Here is a 12,979-nt window from a genome sequence, read left to right as displayed (position 1 = left end):
CCTTCAGAGCTGTATGCTTCTGCTCAGGTCGTATGTTAGGCACAAATAGGTGTGAGCTTGCTTCGCTTTGCTCAAGGCTGATTAGGCAGAGTGATTTGGACATGCCATACTCCCCCTGGCACAGTACTGTGCTTAAACGACCAAATGACTTCTGGGATACAGCTGGCTCATGTCGAGCTCTGTAGAGTACGGATAGAGAAGTAAGGGTCTGTCTCACTGCAGAAATGTACGCTCATGGGTGAAATGTGGCCCCTGTTCTTACAGCTGTCTGTGAAAAAACGGGTTTGCAAGGGAATAACAGCTTGGGTTTGGATACAGCTTACTTGTGTAGTCAGCAGCAAGTATGAGAAAGGTGAATGAAATTTGTAGTTAATGCTAATATACTGGTGAGCTTTCCAGAGCATGGAAGTTTCTCTTTAAGCTGTGTACATGCTGCAGAGCGAGCGTGTGGGAAAGGTTACAGCGAATTTGCCCTCACATAAGAATCACTTTAGAGCAAATAACAGTCCCAACATGAGAAAATGATTTCAAGCCATGAGAAGCTGAAACATTGTTCAAGGACTTGTCGGATCTGTTTTCTGCATTTCTTTCTTCCTGTATTTAGCTTAGGTAATATTTGCAGTTTTAGGCATTTGTTTTATTGGCCATGGTGTTCACTTTAATCAGACTATTGCACAGTGTATATGCCTAGCTGTGGTCTGTATTGCATGTAATTAGGGGGTAGCTGTACTGCGCTCTCTCAGCATGAAATAAGCTGACCTTTCGAAATTGCACTTCTTCATGACTCTGCTGTTTAACTGTATGTACACCAAGTGTGAAAATGAATCTGTTCCATATAAAAAATAATGATATGTATACAATGCCATTGATCTTGCATTTCAAAATATGCTTACAAGCACTACTGAATAAATCAACAGCAAGTACATCTGAATGGTTTTCCTCTGACTAATGGGGACTTTGCTTGTGCCTGACAGCACAGATGAGGCTGCCAGGATGGTAGGGGAGGAAAGAGTCAGGACCCCAGGGCAGTTCCCATGGGCCTGGCAAGAGAAACCATTTTTTTTTTGCCCTGGTGGCCTCCTGCTCAGCAGCAATACCCTTTGAGCTGCCCAGTGAAACTTTACCCTTTCAGCTCTCTCTGGCCCTTTGGGGCTGTCATGGCTTGCAGAGGTGTTATACGATGACTGAGGAGAGCAGTGAAGGGGGCAGTGAAGGAAGATGTTGAGAGGGGTGAGAGGGTGAGTATTATGCTATCTGTGGTGCCTCTGTCCCATAGGGACTTTCTGATCTTCTTGCTGACGGTGCATCTGCTCAGCTTGGCTAGCTCGTGTGGGAAGAGGTCTCCACCTCCCTGGATGCCTCGTCCCTCTTGGGTCCCCAGGGCAGAGTCAGCTCTTCAGGCAAAGAGCACTGGGACCATGGCTGAGTAAAAAGCTGGGAGTAATGGCTATTTCTTTCTGCTGCCTTGTTATTAGATGCTGCAAAGATCATCCATAATGAAATGGTCTTTGGATACATGCAATCTTCAAAGAACCTAGGCAGGTTCTCATAGGAAGATCTGATGAGGACTTGTTTCTACATATAGCTCCTGAATTATTATTCATCTATTTGCTCTTTTTGAAAGGTGTCGTTCTCTTAAATAGATGTCTGCACAGTGCACTCTCAAGGCTGAGAAATACTGAGAAAGAGATTTTTCTTTTGACTGCAAAACTAAAGCCTGACCGAGTTTTATCCACATGTTCTTCTTTCTTCCCTTATACCTTAATGCTGAGTTTAGGTGCTCAGTGACCGTTTTTTCAAGGGATAGAGATATGCTTTCCAGCAATCTTAACTATGCATGTGAAATTCATTGATGCTAAGCGCTTAGAAATATATTGTGAGGCAAATTGTATCTGCAAAGGAAGAGTTTAATATTCTAACCATAATTTAGCTGTTATGTCAGAACTTAGGCTGTTAGACTGTGATTCTGCTGGGGATGATTGCAGGTGTAGGTCATGGCTGGGTCAATTCTTAATTTTCTCCCCACAAGCTGCTCTTTACCATATTCAAGTGCTATCTGACTAAACCAATATAGATGTTATTTACAGTTGTGTTAGTATGCCATTACTGCAGATGTACAATTTAGGGAAGCTAAAACTCAGGCACTTGTTCCCCTCTGATAGATTTGCTCTAAAGAAATACCTTGATCAGAGGGACAGTGCAACTTCTGAAATTGGTAACACCATTAGCCTCTTTGACCTGTTGAGGATCTGACAGAGATTCTTCTTGCCACCTTCCGAGCTCTACTGCCCTGAGCAATTACATGGGTATGCTGGATACTTACACTAGCCATGTCCTGTATTCAGAATATTCTCCATAAAACAACATATGCATTGTATATAAAGGATAAAATTGAGCACTGGAATTTATAACCCTACTGTATGTGTAGTATGTATTTTTTAACACAGCATTTTGATAGGGAAATTAGTGGTAAATCAGAATATACTGGGCTGATAAACTAGTTCTGCCCTTATAAAGCACATGGTCATGAAATTTTTATGATTTTTAAAGCGCCTACTTTAAAAATCACACTGAATACTTCTGCTCCTTAATGCTTATTAATATCTACTGATATTTGTACTCATTCATGATGTGTAGGTGACAGACACTTCCAGCCACGGGCATAGATCTTGGCTCTTCTGGGATGTCTATATCTCTCTCCTCTTTTCTAAAGATATGTAATTCATCTAAAAGTAGCTCAGCACACCATTACTTTATTCCTCATCTCTCTTTTGCTGTTTTATTTTATACTAGACCTAAGGGTACAGATTTTTTAAATCATACTTTTTTGTGCATTTTTTTTAGTGGTGTTGAAAGCTTGAGCACACCAGCAAGATGACTGGATTGCTGAGTAGATTTGGCACCTGAGTCTTTCCATAAATCCTGTTAGTAAAGACATTTTTCAGGGGTAGGGTGGGGTTACATGGGAAGTAAAAGGTAAAGAGAAGATTAAATAACTGTGCCCAAAAGGGTCTAGCTGCTCTGCTTGTGATGCAGTCAGAGAGGGAGAGGGAAAATACCTCTAAACCCTTCCAGCTCTAGACCATTTCATGCTGGGCTGGTCCATTATGGGAAGGCTGCTCTGACTTGTTCTGGTTACTGATATGCTCGGGTGGCAAGTACAGTGTTCAGCAATATAGGGCATACTGATACTCCTTGATTCCTTGCACGAATTATGCCTTTTGCGTGATGCCGAGGAATGCAATATCACCCACTCCAGCATGTTGGCCTGATGCTCATGTGGCATCACTAGCCAAATCTTCTTCAAACATGGCAGTAAAATCTACTGGCAAAACAGCCATGCTGCAAAAATTCAACACAGAAATTGCTATGGCTGGGCATTAAAAAGGCTGGGGATGAAAAAATATATTTGAGGTCACTTTATTGCTGGCTACAGATAAAATCAAATCAATTAGCTCTCCAATAAATCCTGACTGAAAGTGGAGAAACATTCCATGTGGAGGAAAAGAAGGTTGATTATGAGTAGTCAGCATGGATTCACTAAGAGAAAATCATGCTTAACCAACCTGACTGTCTTCTCTGATGGAATGACTGGCTGGGTAGATGAGGGGAGAGCAGTGGATGTTGTCTACCTTGACTTCAGCAAGGCTTTTGACACCATCTCCCATAACATCCTCCTAGATAAGCTCAGGAAGGGTGGGTTAGATGAGTAGACTGTGAGGTGGATTGAGAAATGGCTGAAAGGCAGAGCTCAGAGGGTTGTCATCAGCAGTGCAGAGTCAAGCTGGAGGCTTGTAGCTAGTGGTGTCCCTCAGGGCTCAGTACTAGGTTCAGTCTTGTTCAACTTATTCATCAGTGACCTGGATGAGGGGACAGAATGCCTCCTCAGCAAGTTTGCTGATGATACCAAGCTGGGAGGAGTGGCTGACACGCCTGACACTTGGACAGGCTGAGGAGATGGGTGGAGAGGAACCTCATGAGGTTCAACAAGGGCAAGTGCAGCGTCCTGCACCTAGGGAGGAATAACCCCATGCACCAGTACAGGCTGGGGGCTGACCTGCTGGAGAGCAGCTCTGCAGAGAAGGACCTGGGAGTGCTGGTGGATGACAAATTGACCATGACCCAGCAATGTGCCCTTGTGGCCAAGAAGGCCAATGGTCTCCTGGGGTGCATTGGGAAGAGTATTGCCAGCAGGTGGAGGGAGGTGATCCTGCCCCTCTACTCAGCCCTGGGGAGGTCTCATGTTGAGTACTGTGTCCAGTTTTGGGCTCCCCAGTCCGAGAGAGACATGGAGCTACTGGAGAGAGTCCAGCGTAGGGCTACAAAGATGATCAGAGGGCTGGAGCATCTGCCCTATGAGGAATGGCTGTGAGAGCCGGGCCTGTTTAGCCTGGAGAAGCCTGAGAGGGGATCTTATCAATGTCTACAAATACCTAAGGGAGGGTGTCAGGAGAATGGGGCCGGCCTCTTTTCAGTGGTGCCCAGCAACAGGACAAGAGTCAACGGGTGCAAACTGAACCACAGGAATTTCTGCCTGAACATGAGGAAGAACTTCTTTCCTGTGAGAGTGACAGGGCACTGGAACAGGTTGCTAAAAGAGGATGTGGAGTCTCCTTCTCTGGAGATATTCAAGGCCCTCCTGGATGCAACCCTGTCAACATGCTGTAGGTGATCCTACTTGAGCAGGGAGGTTGGACTAGATGATCTCCAGAGGTCCCTTCCAACCTCAACCATTCTGTGATACTGTGATTCTCATGTTGTGAAAGAAGTCGGGTCTGTAACTCCCATAAATAAAAGCCTACGGCGTTCTCCTTGGCTGCTGTGCACGCTATACAATCACGGATGTTATCGTGATAGGTTTCAGTTACTTCCACATTGTGTGAATAAACACTTAAGCTCACCTTCTGTCTTTCTATTCTTTGTGTGTCTTGATTTTTCATATTCAGTAATGCAAATAGATACCAGGTCTGGACTAGACATTTTTTCTGTAGTGAAACTCGACTTTGACAGTATATGAGCAATGTATGTGCATGCATGTGAATGGCCAAAAGATAAACATTTGTTTTTTACTGAGAGGGTTATTTTAAGATTGCTAACATTAGATAGGTTTCCAGGTTGATTTCAGTGGAACTCCTTCCACAGTTTGGATCAGTGATACTGTGATAAATATAAAAGTGGGTAGATTGACTGGTATGGTTTTCCAGGCTAGATTATGTGATTCTGTATTACCCAAAAGCAATGCATACAAACTACATTTGTCTAAGTTTATCTTTTGTTACATGGATCAGTCAACCAGACTGTGATACTACTGAAGTATTTTTCCATGAAGATTTGAATGCCACTATCTGAAGAATAAGCCACTATGGGATGACATCGATAAATTCAGCAAACTCAGCACAGAGTGAAACAACATATAACGTGAACATGGTTAAGAGTTTGGCTCTAAATATCACCTGTAGTTACAACCTCCATTTTGAGCCTTCCCTACCCTGTCTCTCATTTACAAATGAGTCACTAGTGCCAGCAATATTATTCCAGATATTTAGGTTTTATATTATTATTTTACCTATTAATTGCAGCTTTTGCACAAAATCAAATTAGACTTGTTCAGCCACACAGACCATGCGCTGCTGGTCTGAAATATTTGTTAATATGAAAACATTTGTAGTACGGTTGAAAGTGAGTAGACTAGTGGTTTAACAGTGTATAGGAATGACGTCCCTTCTTTGTTCAGAGCAAATGACTCTAACCTGATAGCCAAAGTCTAAGTCCTTAGGAATCTAAAAGTTAACCTTTTAGCCCTGAACTGTGGGTTCAGTATGGCAGGTTAAGGAGTCCTTGGGGTGGAATGTAGTTATCAACCTACTGGTCTTTGCACCTCTGTTAGTTGGTAGTAAATGAAATTCTGTAACTCTTTCTTTGGCCCTAAATAGAGTTTATACTGTTAGTCAAATATGGCTAGACTTGTGTAAGTTACTTGACCTGGGATCACATGACATAGTGATTATTAATACGATTATTAATAACACTGATTCAAAACTAATGGCATATGTGAATTGCATGAGTGAAATGGAAGAAAACTTTGAGTGATGCGGCTCAAATAAAAATTGGAATGGAAAATCTTCACTGCATGGCAATATTTTTATGGAGGTTCATTAAGATCAACAATTTCATCACTGGCTTGCAAAAAGCTTCCATGAATTTGATATTAGTAATGACTATGGAAAAAAAATTGGGAATGATGGATTATGAAGATAGATAATACATTTTAGTACAACTATATTTAAGGTCATACATCAAGAAAAATATGTCGTTCTTGCAGAAAGAAACTGAGGTTGAATGCTTTAGCTTGGGAGCAAAGAATTTGTAAAAGTGGATTTTTTGTTGCCATGGGCTCTCATTTTCATGTTTGGCTACAAGAGATAACACAAAATATGTGAATAGTGGAATACTAGTGGGAACTGAGATGTTGTATTACCTCTGCGTGTGGTGTAGGAACACTGCTATGGGAATACTGCATCCGGTCCTATTATTCACAACTCAGGAAGGATATAGGTAAGCAGGACAGATTCAGATGAAAATAACATTATAGAATCAGTTTTATAATGAAGGAACTGAAGGGCTTAATTTATTTCCAAAGCAAAAGCTAAAAGGGTGATGTGAAATACCTACATAAGCAGCAAGAATTGTCAAGAGTGGACTTTTCAGTCCACTTTTTCAGTCTAGCAGAGAAAGAGATAGCAAGATCTAACAGCTTGAAGTTAGAGTCAAACAGATGCAGATTAGAAATAAGGCATGCATTTTAACTATAGCTGTCTAGTATATGGGATGACTTACATTTTTGCATTCCTTATCAGTAGAATACTGATTTCAAATATTGTAATTGGCCATTTTTCTAAAGATATGCTTTAGTCAAACAGCTGCTAGTCCTGAAGCAGGAGTTTATACAGGGAAAACTTATGGCTGCGGTGATGGAACAGAACAGACTCAAAGTAGTCCTTTCTGGCCTGCATCCTCTACGTGGTTGCAAATTAAGAGTGAGTGAAAATACAAGTCAGTCTGAACAATTTGTCTGAGCTATGCTGGAGTTTTGTGGATTATTTAGTTATTGACAGTCTTTCAGATTTTATTTGGTTGTGCCTGCTTTTCAGTTCTCTTTAGAGAAGTTTAGGAATGTGATTATATGGTGAATAGTTTCTATTTCGCGTTAAGCAGACTGTGGAAGTGCGTATATATTGTCAGTTACGAAAGAGATCCTATTTTCCTTCAATTGATAAATGTTCTTTGAGAACATGTTATAGTAATTTAATCCCTTTAATCCTTTCTAATATTCCATGGCAATGTTTGTTAGAGGACATATAAAAGGTATAACTATTTTTATATATTACAAATCTTAAAACATGTGTAAACTTTTTTGTGGACTTTAGCCTCAAGAAATTTTTCATTCTTTCAGCATCAGAGGATGACCTGATTCTGGCAGAGAAGTCTGTGTAGTCAGGTTGAGGATGTGACCCACTACATGCATTTACTTTAAATTAAATAAACATTTTCTTCTACAAACACAGGATATACCAGCATGTGTGTAAAATATTTATACTATCCTGGGCCTTCCTACTGGTATCAATAGAAGTTCTGTGTATGAATGTAGGGGAGTGTATTCTTTAGCCAGCCTTCAAACCTGAACATGTAGAAAATGCCGTATTTTGAATCAATGCACCATGAGTTTGAACCTTCATCAATTCTATGGTGTTTTACTGATGCACAGCAGCAGAGAATTTGGTCTCATTATTATTATGTTATTTAGAAGATGATAGCAACATTCAGGAGGCTGATCTGATGAAACAAACAGCTCAGTGAACACACAAAGAACTAGAGTCTGCTTTCTAAGGGATTTATACTTTAATGGAAATGTCCCAACACTGAAGCGTATACTGCTCCCTTTGTTAGAGATCAGAGAATCAACACAGACCCTCATCAGACCCAGAATCAGTGTCTTAACAGGTCACTTATTTTCATAAAATTGTAGAAATGTAAGAAAATGAAGGACAATACAGTTCTAATGTTGGGAAATTATTATCTATGCAATGTCTAATTTTGCTGAAATCACACAAGTGGTTGAGAAGTTAGCAGGAAAAGAGTAGACAGAGCCAGACAGAATGATAAGCAAATACATCTGTATGCAGTGTGATTGCAGGTACCTTATTTCTGAGCAGACCAAAATCAAAAAAGGGCAAAATTACTGCTAAAAGAATGTTTTTTCTCTGTAAAAGTCTTCCTGCCAGAGCTGATTAACAAGCCCCAGACTTCAGTCAAGTGAAGGTCTAGACATTGCAAAGTCCAGGAGCTAGGGATGAATTATATGATCCATGTTGAGTCTTTTTAAGATGGAGACCCTTTAAGATGGCCCTTATACTTCTCCAGTTCCAAGTGATGGAAGTAACTCAGACAGACTGGAAGATAAGATTGTGTTAACTTTTCTAAAAAGTTAGCCAGAATGTAGCTAGCATGTGGAATTCTGTGTATGGCATAGTTAGCTCCTGAGCTACAAGCAGCTAGGTGCTACATGAAGCAGTATGTGCTTAGCTTGTTCCCATGATTCCTCTAGCAGCACTTGCACCAGTTGAAATTCAGCTTGATTATACTGGCATAAATTGCAGGGATTGTATGATAGCTAAATCCTAAACTAAAGTAGCCTGCCCTAGACACTTTTTTTTTACATCTGCAAATATAAATAAAATAGGACAAAGTAGTATTTTCTGGCCTTGAGTGGTATTGGTTCACATAGAGCCTGCTCAGGAGTAGACCCATGTCCACACTGCATAGCTCTGGGCTGTGGGACTTCTCTTAGTCCCACGTGGAGCTATTGTGACCCAAGCTGTGATGATGATGGTGATGATGATGATGATAATATTAATAATTCTATTTTAAAGGATCTGAAATAGCATAAGAGCTGCATTGCAATACATCAGAGGTTTTCTGGCATGAAACTGAGACTGTATATTGCATGCTCTGTGAGTGGCATAATCAGATATAGAGGTGCCTGCAAAGTCTGCTGGGAGTGTTGAAGGACTGTGTACAGTGTAGAGAGTCCTTGCTGCCTCTTCCATGCATAGACAGAACCATACCTTAATAATTATCCTGGAGAGAGGTGACTGTAGCAGTCAAAAAGTCAGGAGTCAGGAGAAAGGTAACAATTGGGCAGTTTGGATGATCAGGGTTCAGGACCATTGCTCTGGTCACTGTTGTTTTAGAAGTACAGAGACTAGTCTGTGTTGTCCTGAAATCCCCCAGAATTGGAGGGCAGGATTCTCCACCCCACTCTTCTACTCTTTTCATAGCCTCATGTTGGGGTAAATCTCCATTAAGACTTGGGATAGGGTCCTCCTCTCATCAGATACTGGCCAGTTGAAAGACTTTCCTTCCATCAAAGGGCCAGAGCAAGGATGAGAAGAATTTCTAAAGGCCAGAATCTCAGTTTAACTTTTTGATGTTGCAAGCTTTTCTGTTGCTGTTGCTGTTGATGTTACTGTTCTGATTTCAAATACTCATTATATGATCACACAGATTCAAAGCACAGTGGTTTTACTGGGAACTTCTAGGCACTAATACAATGTAAGATATCACTGAAAGTACCTGAATTGATGTCTGAAGATTAACGAAAGAATTCTTATGCAAATCTGAAGTGTTCCATAAATAGGAATGCAGCAGTTCAAAAACAGCACAGGTCTGGGAAGAAGGGGGTCCAAGCTGTTTAGTTTGTTTTCTTTTGATTTCTCTTTTTAATTTTATGATGGTGGTGTGTCAGGTGTTTGTTTTGACATATTTTTCTTACCCGACTGTCCTTGACTTTGTCCATTTATATGTTGTGGGTAGGAAGGCTGCCCATCCTTTGTCTGTTGTCCTGGATAAATAGCTTTTGCTTTGCCTAGACCTAACTGCTGTTATTTTTCTGGAGCAAGGAATTCCATCCCATTTGAAAGACAAGCTTTTCCTGTTGATGCAGCATTCTAGAGGGACTACAGTTATTTAATCCACTGGGGAAAATGGCTAAAGCCAATATTCACCCTCAGTCCTGGCACTTTTCTTTTCCCCTTGACTTTTACTTTCCTATTCTTTTATATTTATCTCTTTCTTTAGTTGTATATGTTTTAAGTGAATGTGACAAAACTTATAGTACTATGATGTAGCTCAACTGATCAAAGTAGCATGCTGGGCAATTTAAAAAAGCTACTTCCTTAATTTACAAATTTCAAGTGTTCCTGCCCATTTAAGTTATTAGAACAAAACTCTGGTATCATCATTGTACCCAAGAGAGTGGCATAGGCTTCCCATAGAGAATGGAGGGTGATAGAGAGAGATGGGCAGCTCAGTGAAGTGAATTCAATGGCTTGCTGAGGTCATGCAGAGTATTTTTAACAAAGCAAGGAGTCAAATGGAGACTTCTGGCTCCCCAGACTGCTGGATCAGCCTTCCTCTGCAAGATTATGCCTGCTAGCTGAGATGACATTGTACATTCCCTGTTACTGCTAGCACGCAAATTTTGCACCAAAGTTCAGTGTAGTTATTCAGTTCTTGCTGCTCCTTGTTGTATTAAAGACTGCTGCTGAAAGATAATAACTTCTTGAATTGCCTCCCCTTTGTGATTTGCCATGTGAGTGCTCTTCATCTGTTTCAAGGCAAAGTCAGACAGGAACAGGAAAGTTTAAATTCCTGCTAGAAATGACTGTACAATGCAGTGGCTGAGTGTGTGAGCTCTTGTAGTCTCTCTGCTTGTGCAGTCTCTCTACTTGTGCTTGACATTAGGATCAGGATCTGCAGGAGGTTTCTCTGCATGGCGTAAAAGAGGCTGAGGTAGAGGGACTGTGCTGGCTCTTTATATAAGTATTCTGTGAATAAGCAGCTTTAGTTTGTTCTCTGAAATAATTTGTAAAGATATAAATTGCTTTACCATCTCAACAAATTTCACTAGCTGTTGCCACAGTTTAGAATCTCTATCCTGTAGATTTATAATTATATATAGATCCATTGCTTATACATTTACAAAAGAAAGGATAAGCAATGGGAGAAAGAAAGGATATATCAGAGTAAAGCAAAATGTCATTTATAACTAATAGAATTGGTCAGCTTAGAGCTTAAACCTGCATACTGTGCTATTACAACTGGAATTCAGTGGAAATATGCCTGGGATCATTTATTTACTAATTAGCTGTTGTCATGGAGCGTACCTTGCCAAATATACATTGCCACATCACCATTCTTGAAAGTGACACAGAAGAGAACATGTGAAAGTGCTCTGTCTTAAGAAACACAACAGCATTATTTCCAAACCTGCTAAACTGGCATTATATTCCCTACATTATTATATTTGGCTACTGTTTGGGGATGGAAGAATCAGGAACCTATAATTTAAAAGCTTGTAGAATACCATGGTTTTTAGCATTTAAAAACTTTTTAAAAGTTTTATTCCATTTTGGAAAGTGTTAGACAAAGAAAGAATATTTTTTTTCCTATGAGAACAATTTTTGGCTAAAATGATATCCACAAAGTCAAAATTTTTTGTAGCATTTTGGAACCCCCAATTTCTTCTGTCTTCCCTTCCACCTTATAAAGTCATCTGGCTTGAAATTTCATGGTTGAAATTAGTCTCACTGCAGAGGGTTACTGTGCATAAATATGGCTTAGGTAGTGTATACAGTCTTTTGCAGGGCTGAAATTCATTCTCCAACTTAAAATTATAGGAGAGCATTAAATGATTAACAGTGTCATGCATAAGAGCTGACATCAGCCTTTGGCCATCCCTTATTCAGGGATATTCATTGCAAATGACAGTTTGATTCCACATAATGCTGTAGCTGAAGGCTTTGATTTTCAAAATTTACCCAAGTCTTCTCCCATTGTTTTAAACAAATGGAGTTGAGCAAATATTTAGAGCTTTTGAAAATCTTACTGTGATTCTGCCAGTGCTTCTCGCAAAGACCCATACTGGTGAAATGAATCAAAGTCTATTTCAGAGCACTGGACCAGGTTGCCCAGAGAGGTTGTGGAGTCTCCTTCTCTGGAGATCTTCAAGGCCCTCCTGGATGCAGCCCTGTCTAACATGCTCTAGGTGACCCTGCTGAGCAGGGAGGTTGGACTCGATGATCTCCAGAGGTCCCTTCCAACCTTACTGATTCTATGTTTCTATGATTCTATTTGAAATAATCCTTCCACCTTTTCTCTCTCAAGGCCTCGGCTGGAGAGTGGTGTTCATTTTGAGTACGGCATATCAAGAAAAATATAGAATAGTTGAGAAGAGTCCAGACTAGGCCAGGAAATCAGAGATTTGGGAAAAACTGGAAGAACTGAGTTTGTTTATCTGGAAAATGAGACTTAGAAGAGGCACAAACCAGTCTTTAAATACATAAAATGCAGCTAGAGGGGAAAAGAATAAACCTTGCTCTAGAGTGATTTAACTAATACATTCAAAAAAATTTCCTGGCTCTAAAGGAACTTTGAGCTCTCAAACATAAGATTGAGGAAGACAGAAGAATTGCTATCACTGGAGATATTTAACAGTAGGTTGCACACGCATTCTATCAGGATTAGCTCAGACGTAATTGATTCCAGCTTGTGTTGGAGAAAAAAGACTTTTTTTCCTGATATCTCTTCAAATAATCTTTTGACATCTCTTCCAGTCCATTTCCTATCATGCTATAATTTTCTTTATTGAAAGAAGAAAGCATGGCAGAACAGGTTCTTTAGTTTCATGTGAAGAACAATTTCCGGGAACACTGTTGTTGCTGAATCAGATATTTGGATAAAAATGTGACCGTAACAGCAAAGGAATTCCATAAATACTGCGTGGTTTCTGATAGTTTACGGTCAACTTATAGGTGTTAGCTAGAAGTAACATAAGGTGGTGGTGTGCAGAGAGCTGAACTTGGGAGGGGCTTGAGCTGGATGCGCCACTTCCAGGCAAGCAGATACATGAGAGGAACGA

The sequence above is a fragment of the Rhea pennata genome, chromosome 2 (genome assembly GCF_028389875.1).
Source record: "Rhea pennata isolate bPtePen1 chromosome 2, bPtePen1.pri, whole genome shotgun sequence".
NCBI classification, from domain to species: Eukaryota; Metazoa; Chordata; class Aves; order Rheiformes; family Rheidae; genus Rhea; species Rhea pennata.
This window is presented reverse-complemented; position numbering follows the sequence as displayed.